Below are 19,702 nucleotides of genomic sequence, written 5' to 3' on the forward strand. Positions count from 1 at the left end.
AGCGATGTTTTGCAACCTACCCAAAGAAATGTTTAAGTCTCTGGGGATGCTGAAGCAAAATTGGGTTGCAGACGTGTACTGTATAGTATTCGCTTCCATCATGATAACTACCAACAGTCTCTCTCTAAGCTTTCACTTGTGCAATTTTGTACACTTCTTCATAAATGTCAGCTTCTAGTATCTACTCGGCGCGATTCCTGGATCTAAAATTTCTTGTTTGTCAGAATTCTAGGGCATACTTGTGTATCCAAGCATTTTTGTATTTGAATGCAGCATTAACAAATTGTCTTATTTAAAGACGTCAGTTTATTAGTGTACTAATTTCTACCCTCATCCTTCGATGCCATAGCCCTTATAACTGTTAACATTATTTGAAGAAACTTAGCTCTTGGGTACAATTTGTAACATTAAGTAAGCTTACATTTATACTTTGAGTTTACCAAATGTTGATGTTTTTCTGTGTGACAGTGACAAGAATTTTTAGGAATAACATGTATATGACCCTTCCCTACCTATGGCATTTCTACTGAATAGTATAAATCTTTTAAGTATTTATTTGGACATAAGGTACACTACGAAACTTGTTATTTAATTATGAATATACATTTGAAAAATAGCTCTTAGACAAGTAAATAAAGGCTTTAAGATTTGTAACTTTCAAATGGCTTAAATATATAAAGCTAACAAACTATTTTTGAAATGCTAGTTTTGAGGGATGGATCTGGCCTATTTCTAAGATTACTACTGTAATCTTGTGTTTTAGTTTTTGAAGAAACAACTACGTTTATCGTAGGTTGGCATTTGTTTAGTGATCTCTCATTGTTAATACAGTTTTCAAGTGTTTTTCTCTTGTTTTAAATTGTTACGGATTAAAGAGTGATATTAAGAGATACATTAATAGCTTGCAGCTGGGTTTTTTAAAAGTTTTAAAATGATATTCAGAAAGTTGATTAGAGCTGTGTTGTGATAATTGTAGCCAGACTCATACAATTTGTGAACTTTGTGTCAGAGATTTGAAACATTTCACTTTTCAAAAGGAACACCAAAATTATACATTCTTGTGTTATATTTGCTGGAATTATGCCTTTTAAGTTTTACTATTTCTTTAGTGATTTGGGACAGGGCTTGTCCCATGTTTAGAGAAATATAAATTGGAATTCTATGTGGAATACTCCCAAAGATGCCTCCTGAATAGCTTCTGATATATACTATATATTTATATGTATTTTTTTTAAGTTTTTTTTTTTAATAATCTTTACACCCAGCGTGGGGCTTGAACTCACAAACCCAGGATCAGGAATCACATGCTTTTGTGACTGAGGCAACCAGGCACCCCTCTGTTGGTGCATTTTTTGACTTGCCTTACCCATGTGGGGAAAGGTAAATAAAATTGAATTTCTTTGTTATACAGCCAGTCATACTTGTTTTGAAAATATGCTGGATTATCAATATTTGTTGTGTAATTTAATATTTCTGTAAATTTGTGTTCTTTAAACAATTTATAGATTTTTTTCTAGTAAGATATTTAAATATAAAAATAAACTGTTATGGTTTTGATGTAAAATATACCTGAACCTGTATTTGCAGATAAAAGGATGAATATTTTTTGGAGGTTGAAAGAATATATCTTTAGAATTCAGTTTACTATATTCATGTATCATTTATGTACTATTCATGTATGAAAACATAAAATCTATGCTTATAACCAAAAAATCCAAAACAAGACCAGCTATTCCTCCCTCCCCCGCCCCACCCCACCAAAAAACAAAACAAAACAAAACAAAACAACACAGTAAAACCACCAAACAGGTTGACCTACAAATCCTTCAGTGAGTTCTGAGGTTTATATTTTGGCCTAGGTGGAAGTGTTCTTGAATTAGTTTATAAAGTATCAGGAGAGGAAATTTAGATATAGAATAAACACTTTGACTTTTCCTAATAAGACTAATAGGAAATTGATAAATATTTTATTGTAGATAAATTAGATAGAAATTAGCTGTAATTTAGCAGAAGGATACATTAAGTATTTTCACATGGTGCTTGAGAAATTAGTACTGCAAATATTAAATTAGTTTCTGTTTTTGCTTATTGTTTGACTTACACTTCATGCATTATATATTATGCATTGGCATATTATAATTTAAAGCTAAATCTTTCATAGACTAAATTATTAAAAATTGCTATCCCTGTCTTCTGAATTTTGTTTTATTTACTGGTTATACCACGTCAAAGTGATGCCATATAAATCTTTCTGAACATTTTTTCTCCGATAATATAACAGTTAAAATTTTGTAATTTTGTAGCTCTCTTGTTTACATGGACTTTTAAAATCTGAAAAATTTCTAAGTCACAAGGTGACCTATGGAATGCTTGAACTTTTTATAGAGTGTTCTGAAATGTAATTGCAGTCAGTGCAGGTTGAAAGGAACACACATAAGTGGGAAAAGCTGATTTATGTTCTAAAATATGTAATTGCATTATTTTTGAGGTAAACAAACTTTCATTCTTTGGTATTTTCCCCTGGTTCCCAACTTTTTTAGTACAGGATCTTTAATTCTGCAAATCAAAGTTCTAACACATGAAAAGAATATTCTAATTACAAAGAGCTCTTTAGCTTTTGAAATGTTGGTAACATGTGCTTTCTCCGAAAGTATGAAGTTTCCATTATCAAGATTTAAAAGAACTAATTAGATTTCACATGATAAATCTCATTCCTCTTCTTTAAAGATCAGAACTGATTGCAAAAAGTAGTTCATGCTGTAAAAGGTAAGGGTTCTTTTATCGGAAAGAATGAACATACTGCTTGAAGTTAAAACATTAAAGGAGACCTTAAAAGTGAGTATAATTGGTCCCTATGTGAAGTGAACCTGAAAGACTTTTTATGAAGTATTTTGGCCTGTCTTCTAATGTTTATAGCATGGTGAGCGCTCACAGTTTAAGCACTTTATTTGCCCTCAAATACTATTTTTAAATCCTACAATTTTAATTAATTAATTTCACAACTTACAAAGATAAATCTTTTTTTCTTTTGGTTTTTCAAGTATTTTGGAGGTAAAGTGGAAATTACCTGTTTTGACACTGATGAAATTAACTCCAAATTCTAGATATTATCAGTTAAATTTGCACTTTCTGAGTTTCAGGTTTTGTGTTGTATAACACTCCTTCCTGCTTTCAGGGACTTTCACAGTTTTGTAAATAGTCTTTAACTTTAAAATTTTGTTCTATAAATATTTCTTACTATGAGCTTAATATTCATAATGTCATAGACTTTCTAATGAGTACCATGTATGTCCCAGACTCTGAGGATACATAGTTAAATATACTATGTTTCCTGCTTTTAGTAAGTTCACAGTTTGTTGTATGAACTGTACAAGTCAGTAGTTAATTGCTTTACAATGTGACAAGTGCTTTGATAGCGGTATATGCTGGAGAACTGAGCTGAGTTAAGGCACAGAATGCATGTGTAACCAGCAATGCTTGCTGGAAGATAGGACTTGAACTTAACTCTTGAGGGCTAAGTAGGATAGGTAGTGGATAGAAAAGCGTAGATGTTAGACATGGTAAGGTCCATTTGGAGAATTGCAGGTGAATAGCAATTTGGATTCTATGTAAGACCTAGTATTTTAGGTGATCGAGTAGGCATTCATTAAAGCCTGTACTTTTAGAGATTGTTATTTCTTGTGTTCCTAATTTATTTTGGGCCTTGGACTGTGGATCTGCATGAATGTTAGGGATCTGCTTCAAATTATGATTTAAAACTTTTAACGAAGTACTTTTCATTAATATTTTAATTAAATACAGGAAGAACATATCAGCCTGATGTGGAATAATCTCCCAGGTTTAGAACTTGAATAGTTGTGTTTCAGAATCACATTTAAGTATCTTTTCTCAGCATTTATGCATCATGTTAAAAGTAATATTTATGAGCCTTCTTAGAACTCATGGTAAGTTTCTACTGTGCATTTAAAGTTATTCTTCTGGGGGAGCCTGGCTGGCTCAGTTGGAAGAGCATATGAGTTTTGATCTCAGGGTTATGAGTTCGAGCCCCACGTTGGGTACAGAGATTACAAAAGTAAATAAACTTAAAAAAATAAAATTGACTCTTCTGAAAACATTAAAAGTCATTTTCTTCCATACTTATTTCAAAGTGCCACTCTTTCCTTTAGGTAAGTCAGACTGTATAATCAGCAGTTATGTCCTGGTAGAAGTCTTTGTATGGCTTATTTGAATTAAAAATTCTCTGAACTTGAATATTAACAATTTTTCCTATAGTATGATTTAATACTCCTTTGAGGGTTTGTTTTGTTTTGTTTTGTTTTGTTTTGTTTTTTTGCCGTTCCAAACTCTGTTCCCTCCAGAGTGCCATAGTTTCTCATTTTAAAACATTCTCATACTGTTTTTTGTTGTTGCTTTTGATCCTTCCACTTGTGTTTTTTGTTTTGTTTTGTCTTATTTATTTTTAAGAGAGACAGAGAGCATGAGTTTGTGGGAATGGGGAGCAGAGAGAGAGACAGAATCTGAAGCAGGCTCCATGCTGTCACTGAAGAGCCTGATCTGGAACTTGAACTCACAAACCTTGAGATCTTGACCTGAGCCGAAGTCAGATGCTTAACCCAACTGAGCCACCCAGGAACCCCTCCAGTTATTTTCATTATTCAAACTTGAGAAATTCCTTTGTAAAATTTTCACATTTTAGCAATTACATTATAAATTTTATATCCTCACATTTATCTCAAGGTTATTTATTAGGAAACTAAAACTTTCTGGTATCATCTCCTTGGATACAACCCCAAACATTCTTTACCTGGTGAACCTAATCCCCCTTCTGGCCTCAATATCATGTCGTTTGGGAGGTCTTCTTTGATCCTTAGGTTCTGCTGTTCTAGGGTCCCTTAACACCTGCACTTCCTCTTTTTTTCTTTTAACATTTTGTGATGATGTGTGTAATATCTGTCTTTTTTGCAGACTGTAAGTTTCATGATAGCATCAGGTATGTCTGGCTTCTTTACTACCATTTCTGTAGTATATGTACAGTGTATAACTTTGTAGGCTCCTAATAAAAAAAAAAAATTACTGAAACTAAGTATTGAGCCCCAAAACAGACCACTAAAAAGGACAAAGAGATGTCATAGTCTTCTGTTCTTTAACATATTTTCTGCTCTTAGATTTCCTCAGGCCTTAATTGAAGGCTTTTTTACTCAATGTACAATTAAGAAAGTTTAGTAACCAAATGTAAATAGGACTGGGATATCTCCTAGAGGCCATAAGAGTTGAAAATAAGAGCAGAGGGGAAAACACTTAAAAATCAGATACAAGACAATTTTTTTTATATAACAGTTTAAGGCAACTTCATCTTGTGATAAACATATTTAGATCTTTCAAGACCCCATTTGTTTTATATGTGGAACAGTATAGCTGATAGAAGAAGAAATTAATTGCTGTTAGTAAATTTTGTTAAAACACAGGACAGGGGCGCCTGGGTGGCTCAGTCAGTTAAGCATCTGACTCTTGATTTCGGCTCAGGTCCTAATCTCATGGTTTGTGGGTTCAAGCGCCACATTGGGCTCTTCATTGACAGTGTGGAGCCATTCTCTCTCCCTCTTTCTCTGTCCCTCCCTTGCTTGTGCTCTCTCTCTCAAAATGAAAAAAAAAAAAATTACACAGGACCATGTGTTGTATTTGGGAAAAGTTTTATATCTAAAATGATGTAATTAAAAATTTCAGTGTCAAGCTTTTGTTGGAAATATTTGCTTAATGAGGGGAAAACATAGTAGGCACCATAAGTACTGAATAGTAAGTTGAAACAAATAATTATCTGAAAATACTGAATCACTGCAGTATAGTATTGCCTTACAATTTGTAGATGTAGTTTTTATGCTGACCATGTTTCTTTGTTAGCTTAGCTATGAAATATGTAAAATTGGGTAACATGTTTTGTTAATTAGTTTTGAATAAAAACCTACCTTTGCAGTGGTGTGACAAAATGACATAAATATTTCTGCAACTTTTGTTAAAGAGAGTAAGCTCTATCTATCTATCTATCTATCTATTTATGTATTGTGTTTCTTGGCAACCTGGACTGGAAAAATTAGGTTGGGGGTTATAATTATTTCTTTGCTAGAAGTATGTGGAATCTAACAGATTGGGTGACCTGAAATAGATTGTATTTAATTCAGTTTTATTTTATATATCTTCTGGGATAAAGTATTCAAAATTTCACCTAAGGGCTTTAGTTCTTGTTCAGATATACTGCACTTTATCTTAATATTGTAATCTGTTGCATTCTAGGACTTTATAAGAATAGGTAGAAAAGCTAGTTATTTCTTGTTACTAAAACAAATGTTGGTTTATCTACCATGTGTTAATTACCATTTTAAACTCATAGAAATAGGATACTTATATACTAGGCAGCTGAAAATAGTAAGGTTTATGATTTAATCTTGAAGACATTTATTTCTGTATCTGGAAGTAGTGATTTGAAATTCTTAATACTAGAAATATGGCCTAGTTTCAGAACACCCACTAAGCAACTGTGAGAACTCAGCATGCTAAATGGCTTGTAGTGCTGCAGTATTTTTTAATTTTCCCCACCCCCTGTTATATAATGGCTTATAGTAGTACACACAGAACATGAGTATTTGGGACAAGAACAAATTGTATTGAAGTCTCCAAAACATGTGAGGCTGTCAGGTTTTTTGTTGTGTACTAAGGAGCTAACGATGATCAAATATAGTGCTAATTAGTGATTGAATGACATACATCAGGTGGTGATGTTTTATGCTGCAAAAAAGGCAGGAAAAGCAAGAATTGTTTTCAGGCTGGAGAAAAATGACTTTTTAAAAAATGGGGTCACTATTTTTAAAACAAAAGTTGAATTAAAATTTTTATTTAGGTTTGATAGCTCTGATTTAAACATTTCCATGATGCTTGTGTACAGGACTTAAAAATTTCAGTGGAAATAATCCTAAACATTTCCCCCAGAATGTTGTGCAACGGAAACATTGCGGCATTATGTCAGCCTGTGAGAACCAGACACTGAAACCGATTAGCACCTGCCTGTAAAGAATGAAATCTACTAGTTCTTATTCATTGTTCAGGAAAATATGGTACTAAAGGCGTTTGGTATAACATTTCTTTGCCATCTTATTTTGTTAAAGGGACTGAGTTGATCAGCAGGAATTGTAATATGCAGGTGTATATTAGAGTTAAAATGTTTCAGTTTTAAAGATTTTTATGATACAGAAAAGGAAAGAATAAGTTTTAAAGTCACCTATGTAATTCTTGCAGAGTTAGCTCTGTCAGTAATGCCTTAATGCATAACTAATTATATACAAAAATATAATGAACTTACTCGCTTCTCTCTACTGAAACTCCATTTTATCTGACATTCTCGCGCGTGTGTGTATTTGTGTGTGTGTGTGTGTGTGTGTGTAATAATTGATAATCATGATCCTGTGGCAAGATCTTGAAGATTTCTGTTTCATCAAAGAAAGTTGAAAAGGGGCGCCTGGGTGGCGCAGTCGGTTAAGCGTCCGACTTCAGCCAGGTCACGATCTCACGGTCCGTGAGTTCGAGCCCCGCATCAGGCTCTGGGCTGATGGCTCAGAGCCTGGAGCCTGTTTCCGATTCTGTGTCTCCCTCTCTCTCTGCCCCTCCCCCGTTCATGCTCTGTCTCTCTCTGTCCCCAAAATAAAAATAAAAAACGTTGAAAAAAAAATTTAAAAAAAAAAAAGAAGAAAGTTGAAAATAATAAAATTGAAGTTTTGCTATACTTTATTATGTTCAGATTCTTTGAAAATTGATAATCCACAAATGGTAGGTAGATTCATGTGCTAAAAATAATGTGTTAATTAGCTCCTCTCTTTCCTGATTATACCATTGTCCAGTTTTTATAATTAACAATTTGATAATAATTGCATTGCTTTCAAGGGTAATTAAAATTAACTATTGCCAAATAATGTTTTTTCTTTCTGGCATGATTTAAATATCCTATCGCTACCTGCAAATTACTAAATGATTTACATCTTTGTGGTGTAAGAATTTTTAATGTCAAAACTTGTGTAAACTATGTGAGAATAATTTTGGGATTATAGTCACAAGATGGTAGATAGTACACACCAGCTGGGAATTGGTTGGGTTTAATGTGTTAACTTACAAAAATAATGTCCTTTTATGTATATTCAAAAATGTAAGCAAGGGCTGCCTTTGAATATTTTGGATGGTTCTGATGGGAGAAATTCTTTATTAACCTTAAGTTAAACTGGACTTGGCTGCTCAGTATATTTCTTTTGATCTTGTTTGACAAATCTTTTTGTTTTGGGATATTTTTGACAAATATAATACAGAGATAATGAGATTATATTTTTAAAGCCCAAAATGCATTCTGCAAATCCTATTTTAACTACCAGGACAGGTAGATAAATAAAATGGTTAGTTGAGCATCTGGTCTTCATCTAAATAGTCTCAAAAATGGACTGTATAAATGTGAGAAAGGATATTTGCTTTATAATGTTATTTATTTATTTTTTAAATGTTTGTTTAGTTTTTGAGAGAGAGCGCATGAAAGAGTGGGGTAGGGGAAGAGAGGGGGAAACAGAGTATCCGAAGCAGGCTCTGGTCTGACTGTAGAGAGCTCGATGTGGACCCATACTCACACACAAACTGTGAGATCATGAACCAAGCAGAAGTTGGATGCTTAAGTGACTGAGGCACCTAGGTGCCCCTATCATATTTTTTTAAGTAGGTTCCACACCCAGTGTGGGGCTTGACAAACTCATTGACCCTGAGATGGAGTCGAATGCCCTACCAACTAAGCCAGCCAGGCATCCCTAATAATGGCAACTTGACAAATACTGATTCTTAAATGTAAGATACCTACCTGGAGGCCACATAGCTTCTAATGTTGCTGTGTATAACATTATATTTGTTTACATGTTTTCTGACTGTTTCTGGTGAATAATTTATAGAATGAGTAATAGAAAGGATTTATAATCAGATAACACCTAGTGAAGGAATACGTGGGTTTATACATATAAAAATGAAGCATTTAGATATAGTTAACTTAATTTTAGCTTACAGGTGCTGAAAAGCATTTGTTTTTTAAGTTGAAAATACTTTATTGAATATAATATTCATCTTAGTGCATATAAACTAAGATAGCAGTTACATTTTTTCTTTGTTGTTTTACACTGATAATTAGGTAATCATCTTTTTCTTTATTGTCTGTTGGTGTATAGTAAATGAAAAGTAACATATTTTGGGAATACTTAGGTTTTGTGTGACATGTTTTGAGTTTCTTGGTAGAAAAAGCAGTTTAAGCAAACATTGACAGGTCAGTCTTTTGGGGAGAGTTGTTTGGGTGGCATAAGAATTTTCAGAGAATGATCAAGATATTTGATGTTTACCATTATATCTTACTTCCATTGAGACATTTAAATCCCTCCTGCCCCACCCCTGCCTTTTATTTTGAGGCTTTGTTGGAGGATCCTGCAGTTTTTCTATCTGGTGAGTGGAAGTGTTGTCCCAGAGAGCTGTAATTCCAATTATGGCTTATGTTGTGGGTTGGATAAATAGGAATTTTCAGTTCTTTGCTTAAAACTTTGCACAGAATCAGAATTTCATAATCTTAGGCTTTTCCAAAAGAAAAAAAATGCAGATTTTCCTAAAAACTCTCATGTATTTATATAAATTAGCCCTATCTCTCCCTGCCAGTCCAAACAGTTTTCATCTTGCCGCCTCAGCAAAAGGAAAAAAAGTTGAATGAATGAATTTGAAGGTGCTAGAAGTTCTGTAGTCTTGACATAATTCTAATTAGCATGGGCTAGAGTGTTGTATTTTGTCACAGACTTATTAGCCTCCATGAAAACTACCTTTACCTCTGGTTCATTCATGCTACTTAATTTAATGTATTTTTTCCATTTCTGTCTGAACAATAACATTCCTTTGAGCATGTTAATTTTGGGTGCTTTTTCAGTTTTGGGTCTTTTAGTTTTCAAGATTCCTTTTTTACACTTTTGAACTACAAAAAATATATAGGTTTATGTGATTCGGAGGGGGAAACGTTTTATTTTTGTCCTTTAAACTACTTAAAAGAATAAAGAACATTTCAGATCTTTATAAACAAGGGAAAATACAATTGAAATCTTGTCATTTTTAGGTATTCATATCAAAATCTGAGTGACTTAGAGTTAATTTTAAGTAAAGTATAGGGAAACTATGCATGAGACAAGGTTTTTGTCCTTATTGGTTGACTGTCTTTATTCAACAAGTGTTCACTGAGCACTTACTGTGTACTTAATAAAAAGTTCATGGTATCTTTGAGGTTATTGCTTTGTTGAGTAAAAATTGCTTCTTTGTGTAAGGTGCCTACTGTTTACTAGGGGAGATAAAGCTAAGTTAACAAATATTTATAATTATTTCAGTAAATATAACTGCTATGTATGGTAAGTATGGTTTCTAAGTACTGTACTAGGATATGACTGTGAAAAAGGCAAAGGTATCCCTATTTTCCTACTTTAAATGAGAGTCAAGACAACTAACCTGGCACTTATAAAGTGTGATAAATGTCCTGATGGGAAGTTTAAGTGGGAGCTTGGAGGGCGGTCTATTCAGAAAGGCTTTTGAGTGATCACAAAAGTCTTCCCTGACCTCTGAGCTGAAATCTGTAGACTACAGGAGACTTAGCTCAGTGAACTGTAAACCTGTGTTTCTGACAGGAGGAAATAATCGCTTGCGTACAAGTCCTGGGGACAGGAGGTAGCAGGACCTGATATGGGATCTGAAAGAAGTTCATGTGACCTGAATGCAAGGTGGGAAATACTGGAGTTGTAGCAGGGGCCAGGTCTTGAAAGGCTTGGTAAGAATTTTGGATTTTATCCTGAAGGTTAGGTTTGTGGGGGTCATCCACTATTCCCCAAGTGTTTTAAGTTGGACAGTAACCTGATTAGATTTGAATATTTGAAAGATGACTGTAATTACAGTGTAGTGATTTGGTTAGGAGCAGGATGGGGGTGGTGTGGATGTGGTGAGATCAGTTACAGAGATGTTAGAGGAGAGAATTTAGTATGCCCTGGAGCAGGGTAGTGGCAGTGAGAATGAAGAGAAGTTGAAGAGTCAGACATTTTACAATGGATAGATAGGAGTTGGTGATTGTTAGGATGTGAGTGAGAGTTGAGCTGAGAGGAGTCAGGGTGACTGCAAGATTCCTGGTCCCCTTCCACCCTTCTTAGTTGGTTTCTCGTTAGATGTTATCTGTTTAAGAAGCTTTTCCTTATGGGCGACTGGACGGCTCAGTCGGACATGTACTAGGTTTCGACTCACGTCATATTACATTTGTGGGTTTGTGAGTTTGAGCCCCTCTCTTTGAGCTCTGCACTGACAGGATGGATCCTGCTTGGGATTGTCTTTCTCCCTTTCTCTCTGCCCCTACTCGTTTGTGCTCTCTCTCAAAAGAAATTAATTAAAAAAAAAAAAAAAAAGCCTTTCCTTATTTCTCTAAGCTCCAACACTGGTTTTTAAGTGCTTTCTCTTTGTGCTTCAGCACCTCTTACCACACTATGTTCTTGCCTTTTCCACTGGTTTGTAAGCTTACAGGCAAGTACCATGCCACCTTGTTGCATACTTAGCATCTTGCACAGTGCATGCTACTTAGTATGTATTAAATGTCTGAATGAAAATAAAGTTTTTGTATTTCTAGTTGGAGGAAAAAATTTTTTTTCTGAAGCACCAGGTATCCAAAAACTTTGTTTATAATTTCAGTGTGAATCAGATCAGTCCATGGTCTTTTGACTAGCTTTTGTAAAAACAAATTGTAATTATAATTCAAATCTGAAGTGCTGGATATATCAGTTCTTCATAGGTGGGTTATCTTGGATTAAGATTTATGAGCTTTGATTATTATGGTGAGCTCCTCTTGTATTATACATTGTCTTTTTTAATAAGTAATTTTTTAATTAACTTTATCCTTTGTCAGTTTAAAGTCAACATAACCAAACTATCACTGTTAGAATTTTTCTGTTTCAAAATGAAAATAGCTTTTTTGGGGGGGGGGGGGGTTGCCTGCGTGGCTCAGTCAGGTAAGCTTCTGACTTCAGCTCAAGTCCTGATCTCATGGTTCATGGGTTCAAGCCCTGCATCGGGCTCTGTGCTGATGGTGCAGAGCCTGCTTGGAATTCTCTGTCTCCTTATCGCTCTGCCCCCTCCCCTGCATTCACTCTCTCTCAAAAATGAATAAACATTAAGAAAAAAAAAAGGAAAATAGGTTTTTTTCCTTCCCTAATTATAAGAGGAATCAATGCTTATTTTATGCATTTAAAAAATAATACAGAGATTGAAAACCATTCTAACCCCCAAGGATAAATATTGTTGTCATTTGATGGGTGTTGTAGACTTTTAGGATTTTATATATATTTATGAATGCTGTGATTAAGTTAAAGGCTGTCCACAGAGAGGAAATAGTTATGACATAAATATGTAAGAAAAGGTATTAATATCCTTCATACAAAGAATTCTGATAACTAGTATATAACCAAATAACTGCATAGAGATCGGGTCCTAAACTTAAATTCCTGCAGGAAACCAGGCAGGTAACATAAATGAGGGAACACAGTAGGGAGAATATATGAGGTGGTTGGGTTGGAGAGTACTTGGAGGGCATAGCTTCTACTCAACACTAGTTGATTTTTGACCCAGTGGTGGCAAATTTTTTTTATTTTTTAAATGAGAAGTAGAGGTCTGGATTGTAGTGGAGCTCCCAATTATTAAATAGTGGCAAATAAAAAAAAAATTAAAACTGTAATGTGTGTTAAACATAATGTAGCCATGGTCTATATTTTGTTAAACCACAAATAGTGGAAGAATGGAAAAGTTTGTTTGCCCTCACTAATCAAGGAACTGTAGATTAAAATATATCGTTTTTCATATATCAGATTGATAGAAATGAAAATGATTAATAATTGGTAAGATCGGGAGAGTATAAATTGATGTAGTCTCTTTGAAAGAGACCGATTGGAACTACCTATAAATATTTAAAATACGTATTAGGGAGAAGAGGGGGAAAATGACGGCGTAGGAGGACTCTGGGCTCACTGCGTCCTGCGGATCACTTAGATTCCACCCACACCTGCCTAAATAACCTAGAAAACCGCCAGAAGACTAGCAGAATGGATTCTCCAGAGCCAAGCGTAGACGAGAGGCCCACAGAAGAGGGTAGGAAGGGCGGAGAGGCGGTGCGCGCTGCACGGACTGGCGGGAGGGAGCCAGGGCTGAAGGGCAGCCCGCCGGCCAAGCAGAGGCCCCGAGTCTGGCTTGCAAAAGCGGAGGGGCCGGACGGAGTGTGTTGGTTCAGCAAGCGGGACTTAACATCTGGAAGGTTATAAGTTAACAGCTCTGCTCGGAGAGCGGGAAGGCTGGAGGACAACGGGAGGGAGAGTTGTTGAGCCCTGGATAACAGAGTGCAGCTTGGCGGGGAACAAAGGCGCTCGCCAGCGCCATCTCCCTCACCCATCCCCCAGCCAAAATCCCAAAGCGAACCATTTCCTGTCAGAGAACTTGCTTGCACCACGCAAACACCAAAATGCTGTGCTTCTTCGGATCCATCCCTCCGGCGGGTCTGACTCCATCCCCATGCCGCAGGGCCCCTCCTGAAGTGGATCTCCAAAGGAAAAGCGAGCTGAGCCTGCCCCTCCCGCCCCTGTGCACCTTGCTGATCCACCCCAGCTAATACGCCAGATCCCCAGCATCACAAGCCTGGCAGTGTGCAAGTAGCCCAGACGGCCACGCCACCCCACAGTGAATCCCGCCCCTAGGAGAGGGGAAGAGAAGGCACACACCAGTCTGACTGTGGCCCCAGCGGTGGGCTGGGGGCAGACATCAGGTCTGACTGTGGCCCCGCCCACCAATGCAAGTTATTCAAGACAGCACAGGGGAAGTGCCCCGCAGTCCTGCACCACTCCAGGGACTATCCAAAATGACGAAACGGAAGAATTCCCCTCAGAAAAACGTCCAGGAAATAACAACGAACTGATCAAAAACGATTTAAACAATATAACAAAGTGAATTTAGAATATTCATAAAATTAATCGCTGGGCTTGAAAACAGTATAAAGGACAGCAGAGAATCTATTGCTACAGAGATCAAGGGACTAAGAAACATCCAGGAGGAGCTAAAAAATGCTATTAACGAACTGCAAAATAAAATGGAGACGACCACAGCTCAGATTGAAGAGGCAGAGGAGAGAATAGGTAAGTTACAAGATAAAATTATGGAAAAAGAAGAAGCTGAGAAAAAGATTAAAAAATCCAGGAGTATGAGGGGAAAATTAGAGAACTAAGTGATGCACTAAAGAGAAATAATCTATGCATAGTTGGTATTCCAGAGGAGGACGAGAGAGGGAAAGGTGCTGAAGGTGTACTTGAATAAATAATAGCTGAGAACTTCCCTGATCTGGGGAAAGAAAAAGGCATTGAAATCCAAGAGGCACAGAGAACTCCCTTCAGATGTAACTTGAATCGATCTTCCGCATGACATATCATAGTGAAACTGGCAAAATACAAGGATAAAGAGAAAATTCTGAAAGCAGCTAGGGATTAACGTGCTCTAACATATAAAGGGAGACCGATAAGACTAGTGACGGATCTCTGTACTGAAACTTGGCAGGCCAGAAAGGAATGGCAGGAAATCTTCAATGTGATGAACAGAAAAAATATGTAGCCGAGAATCCTCTATCCAGCAAATCTGTCATTTAGAATAGAAGGAAAGATAAAGGTCTTCCCAAACAAAAACTGAAGGAATTCATCACCACTAAACCAGCACTACAAGAGATCCTAAGGGGGATTCTGTGAGACAAAGTACCAGAGACATCGCTACAAGCATGAAACCTACAGACATCACAATGACTCAACCCATGTCTTTCTATAGTACAACTTAATGTAAATGGACTAAATGTGCCAACCAAAAGACATAGGGTATCAGAATGGATAAAAAAACCAAGACCCATCTATTTGCTGTCTACAAGAGACTCATTTTAGATCTGAAGACACTTTCAGATTGAAAGTGAGGGGATGGAGAACTATTTATCATGCTACTGGAAGTCAAAAGAAAGCTGGAGTAGCCATACTTATATCAGACAAACTAGACTTTAAGTTAAAGGCTGTAACAAGAGATGAAGAAGGGCATTATATAATAATTACAAGGTCTATCCATCAAGAAGAACTAACAATTATAAATGTCTATGTGCCGAATACAGGAGCCCCCAAATATATAAAACAATTACAAACATAAGTAACCTTATTGACAAGAATGTGGTAATTGCAGGGGACTTTAATACCCCACTTAACAACAATCAAGAAACAAGGGCCCTGAATGATACATTGGATCAGATGGACTTGACAGATACATTTAGAACTCTGCATCCCAAAGCAACAGAATACACTTTCTTCTCGAGTGCACATGGAACATTCTCCAAGATAGATCACATACTGGGTCACAAAACAGCCCTTCATAAGTATACAGGAATTGAGATCATACCATGCGTACTTTCAGACCACAATGCTATGAAGCTTGAAATCAACCACAGGAAAAAGTCTGGAAAACCTCCAAAAGCATGGAGGTTAAAGAACACCCTACTAAAGAATGAATGGGTCAACCAGGCAATTAGAGAAGAAATAAAAAAATATATGGAAACAAACGAAAATGAAAATAAAACAATCCAAACGCTTTGGGATGCAGCGAAGGCAGTCCTGAGAGGAAAATACATTGCAATCCAGGCCTATCTCAAGAAACAAGAAAAATCCGAAATACAAAATCTAACAGCACGCCTAAAGGAAATAGAAGCAGAGCAGCAAAGACACCCCAAACCCAGCAGAAGAAGAGAAATAATAAAGATCAGAGTAGAAATAAACAATATAGAATCTAAAAAAACTGTAGAGCAGATCAATGAAACCAAGAGTTGGTTTTTTGAAAAAATAAACAAAATTGATAAACCTCTAGCCAGGCTTCTCAAAAAGAAAAGGGAGATGACCCAAATAGATAAAATCATGAATGAAAATGGAATTATTACAACCAATCCCTCAGAAATACAAGCAATTATCAGGGAGTACTATGAAAAATTATATGCCAACAAACTGGACAACCTGGAAGAAATGGACAAATTCCTAAACACCCACACACTTCAAAACTCAAAGTGGAGGAAATAGAAAGCTTGAACAGACCCATAACCAGCAAAGAAATTGAATCAGTCATCAAAAATCTCCCAACAAATAAGAGTCCAGGACCAGATGGCTTCCCTGGGGAATTCTCCCAGACATTTAAAGCAGAGATAATACCTATCCTTCTCAAGCTATTCAAAAAATAGAAAGGGAAGGAAAACTTCCAGACTCTCATTCTATGAAGCCAGTATTACTTTGATTCCTAAACCAAACAGAGACCCAGTAAAAAGAACTTCAGGCTAATATCCCTGATGAATATGGATACAAAAATTCTCAATAAGATACTAGCAAATCGAATTCAACAGCTTATAAAAAGAATTATTAACCATGATCAAGTGGGATTCATTCCTGGGCTGCAGGGCTGGTTCAACATTTGCAAATCAATCAACATGATACATCACATTAATAAAAGAAAAGATAACCATATGATCCTGCCAATCGATGCAGAAAAAGCATTTGACAAAATTCAGCATCCTTTCTTAATAAAAACCCTCGGGAAAGTCGGGGTAGAAGGAACATACTTAAACATCATAAAAGCCATTTATGAAAAGCCCACAGCTAATATCATCCTCAATGGGGAAAAACTGAGAGCTTTCCCCCTGTGATCAGGAACACGACAGAGATGTCCACTCTCACTGCTGTTGTTTACCATAGTGTTGGAAGTGCTAGCATCAGCAATCAGACAACAAAAGGAAATCAAAGGCATCAAAATTGGCAAAGATGAAGTCAGGCTTTCACTTTTTGCGGATGACATGATATTATACATGGAAAATCTGATAGACTCCACCAAAAGTCTGCTAGAACTGATACATGAATTCAGCAAAGTTGCAGGATACAAAATCAATGTACAGAAATCAATTGCATTCTTTTTTTGTTTGTTTTTTTTTGTTTTAAATTTAAAAAAAAAATTTTTTTTTTCAACGTTTATTTATTTTTGGGACAGAGAGAGACAGAGCATGAACAGGGGAGGGGCAGAGAGAGAGGGAGACACAGAATCAGAAACAGGCTCCAGGCTCTGAGCCATCAGAGCGGGGCTCGAACTCACGGACCGTGAGATCGTGACCTGGCTGAAGTCGGACGCTTAACCAACTGCGCCACCCAGGCGCCCCTGTTTTTTTTTTTTTTAATCAGTTGCATTCTTATACACTAACAGTGAAGCAACAGAAAGACAAATAAAGAAACTGATCCTATTCACAATTGCACCAAGAAGCATAAAATACCTAGGAATAAATCTAATCAAAGATGTAAAAGATCTGTATGCTGAAAATTATAGAAAGCTTATGAAGGAAATTGAAGAAGATACAAAGAAATGGAAAAACATTCCGTGCTCATGGATTGGAAGAATAAATATTGTTAAAATATCACTACCCAAAGCTATCTACACATTCAATGCAATCCCAATAAAAATTGCACCACCATTCTTCTCGAAGCTAGAACAAGCAATCCTAAAATTCATATGGAACCACAAAAAGCCCTGAATAGCCAAAGTAATTTTGAAGAAGACCAAAGCAGGAGGCATCACAATTCCAGACTTTAGCCTCTACTACAAAGCTGTAATCATCAAGACAGCATGGTATTGGCACAAAAAACAGACACATAGACCAATGGAATAGAATAGAAACCCCAGAACTAAACCCAAAAAAGTATGGCCAACTAATCTTTGACAAAGCAGGAAAGAATATCCAGTGGAAAAAAGTCTCTTTAACAAATGGTTTTGGGAGAACTGGACAGCAACATGCAGAAGAATGAAACAAGACCACTTTCTTACACCATTCACAAAAATAAACTCAAAATGGATAAAGGACCTGAATGTGAGACAGGAAACCATCAAAACCCTAGAGGAGAAAGCAGGAAAAGACCTCTCTGACCTCAGCCGCAGCAATTTCTTACTTGACACATCCCCAAAGGCAAGGGAATTAAAAGTAAAAATGAACTATTGGGACCTCATGAAGATAAAAAGCTTCTGCACTGCAAAGGAAACAATCAAAACTAAAAGGCAACCAACGGAATGGGAAAAGATATTTGCGAATGACATCGGACAAAGGGCTAGTATCCAAAATCTATAAAGAGCTTACCAAACTCCACACCCAAAAAACAAATAATCCAATGAAGAAATGGGCAGAAAACATGAATAGACACTTCTCTAAAGAAGGCATCCAGATGGCCAACAGGCACATGAAAAGATGCTCAACATCGTTCCTCATCAGGTAAATACAAATCAAAACCACACTCAGATATCACCTCATGCCAGTCAGAGTGGCCAAAATGAACAAATCAGGATACTATAGATCCTGGAGAGGATGTGGAGAAATGGGAACCCTCTTGCACTGTTGGTGGGAACGCAAACTGGTGCAGCCACTCTGGAAAACAGTGTGGAGGTTCCTCAAAAAATTAAAAATAGACCTACCCTATGACCCAGCAGTAGCACTGCTAGGAATTTACCCAAGGGATACAGGAGTACTGATGCATAGGGGCACTTGTACCCCAATGTTTATAGCAGCACTCTCAACAATAGCCAAATTGTGGAAAGAGCCTAAATGTCCATCAACTGATGAATGGATAAAGAAATTGTGGTTCATATACACAATGGAGTACTACGTGGCAATGAGAAAGAATGAAATATGGCCCTTTGTAGCAACGTGGATGGAACTGGAGAGTGTGATACTATGTGAAATAAGCCATACAGAGAAAGACAGATACCATATGTTTTCACTCTTATGTGGATCCTGAGAAACTTAACAGAAACCCATGGGGGAGGGGAAGGAAAAAAAAAAAAGAGGTTAGAGTGGGAGAGAGCCAAAGCATAAGAGACACTTAAAAATTGAGAACAAACTGAGGGTTGATGGGGGGGTGGGAGGGAGGGGAGAGTAGGTGATGGGTATTGAAGAGGGCATCTTTTGAGATGAGCACTGGGTGTTGTATGGAAACCAATTTGACAATAAATTTCATATGTTAAAAAAATAAAAATAAAAAATAAAATGCGTATTAGTTTTGACCAAACAGTTCTGCTTTCAGGAATCTGCCTTGCAGAAATAGTAGGTCCTGTTTGTGACTATTTATGCTCAAAAAGCACTATTTACTGCCCCCCCCCAAATATATATATTTATATATATTTTGATGTTTATTATATCTTTGATATAGCGCGAGCAGGGGAGGGGCAGAGAGAGAGGGAGACGGGATTCAAATCAGGATCTGCACTGACAGCAGAGAACCCAATGCTGGGTTCTAACTTACAAACCGTGAGATCATGACCTGAGCCAAAGTTGGACGCTTAATCAACCAAGCCACGCAGGGACCCCATATATATTTTTTTTTATGAAAAAAAAAAAGTAAATGAAAAAAGGCAAATAGAAACAACCTAAATGTCAGTCGATAGGAGAATGATTATAGTTATACCACAAGTCATAGCAATGAAAAGAAATTAAATATATTTGTATTCTTGTGTGGAAAGAGTCCATAACTTACTGCCTAATGCAAAAAATTATAATTTCATACAT

At 36.5% G+C, this 19,702-nt stretch overlaps 1 protein-coding gene across 3 annotated transcripts in view; it reads left to right on the forward strand.

Annotated features, from left to right (window-relative positions):
* SHOC2 (SHOC2 leucine rich repeat scaffold protein) overlaps nucleotides 1-19,702 on the forward strand; it is a 110,977-nt gene that overhangs the window by 1,898 nt on the left and 89,377 nt on the right. The window contains exon 1 of one of the 3 annotated variants that reach the window (XM_047824449.1): nucleotides 10,788-10,808. The exons of the other annotated variants lie outside the window; for them this stretch is intronic. The gene's annotated coding sequence lies outside the window, so the exon portion shown is untranslated. Of the gene's footprint in view, nucleotides 1-10,787; nucleotides 10,809-19,702 lie in introns of those variants that run through there. 3 annotated transcript variants of the gene reach the window in all.

Source organism: Prionailurus viverrinus, chromosome D2 (genome assembly GCF_022837055.1).
Source record: "Prionailurus viverrinus isolate Anna chromosome D2, UM_Priviv_1.0, whole genome shotgun sequence".
Taxonomy (NCBI): domain Eukaryota; kingdom Metazoa; phylum Chordata; class Mammalia; order Carnivora; family Felidae; genus Prionailurus; species Prionailurus viverrinus.